Source organism: Penaeus japonicus, unplaced genomic scaffold (genome assembly GCF_977035675.1).
Source record: "Penaeus japonicus unplaced genomic scaffold, GWHDUDI00000001_assembly GWHDUDI00000007, whole genome shotgun sequence".
Taxonomy (NCBI): domain Eukaryota; kingdom Metazoa; phylum Arthropoda; class Malacostraca; order Decapoda; family Penaeidae; genus Penaeus; species Penaeus japonicus.
In genome coordinates this window covers 9,499,527-9,500,847 of record NW_028234409.1, presented here as the reverse complement: position 1 = coordinate 9,500,847, position 1,321 = coordinate 9,499,527, and positions in this window count along the sequence as shown.

Genomic DNA, 1,321 nt, shown 5'->3' with positions numbered 1-1,321 from the left:
TCCATCGTAAAACATAACCAAGAGTTGCATACAAGCCCTTTCAGAAGCCATCACAGAGGGCTCCTAAAATACATGAAAGAGATCTGCATCATTTTTTTTTTTTTTTTCTTTTACTTCTTTATAAATAGAAGGGAAAGTTTATAGGCTGCCACCTAGCCTGTTTGGTTACAGTTAGTTAAACCTAACTCTTTTAATAGCAATTGAGAGAGGGTTAATAGTTGACTTTTTCTTCATTCAAGCAAACTGGCAGTATGTGTCTAAAGTACATTAATATGTTCTGCTTGATAATATTATACAAGTCAACAAAGAGTCTATAGCAGAATATTGAATCCAAACAAAAACATCCTCAGCACAGATTTCAATATAAACAAAAACTGAACTTTAAAGTTCATCGTTATCCATATGTAGGCAACAAAAAAGTTTTGGTTTAGGCCTAGCCACAAAATGGGTATTAAATGTGGTTTAATTGAGGTACAAATTTCAATTTCATATTTTCAGCTGTTATTAATAGATTTTGCATTGTGTAAATCCTGTACTGCACTAACACAAAAACTTTATATGTCTTATGTAAGTTGTGACTTAAGGGATCACTGACAAGTTCAGCATGATCTAACATCCAAACATATTTCTAGATAGCTATACTGAGGGCACCTAACAGACAGACTAAATTCATCATTTATATTCGATGACAATAGATTCTGTGGTCAGAAAAATTGAACTACAGATGAAAGATGAAAAGCTCCTTAGAGACAACCCTGTATTATATATCATAGATAGCTAATGGGTTTCCAAATTATAAGGTCTCACTAATGTGTGTGAGGATTAAATATACGAGTATATACATTGGTTAAGTGTTATAGTTTTAGCCATTCCATTTGCACTTTTTCAATATGGATTTAGGTTTTACCTTTATGAAATGTTCATTGATTCTTGTGCAAACATTTAATTCTGCAAGTACTTCCGAGCAAGCAGCTTTAACAATATGTTACTACTAAGCCACACAGCCATTCATGTCAATGCCTTGTTAAATCAGTTAAATTAGTACTACCATTTCTCTCTTAAAACTACTACCATTTCTCTCTTAAAACTTCCCTCTGGTACTTCTCGTGTAAATCTAATTAATACTGTTAGTAGCTATATGCGGTAGTGAAAAAATAATAAATTTAATCCATAAATAGGAATTCTAAGTCATGAAGGCAACATAAACATTAAGATTATAACTAACGTACAAAACTGATTAATGAAATGTGGTACATACTTAATATAACTCTCCATAATTCAATTAGAAAAATCTTTGCCCCAGGTAGGTAAATGCCAAGCA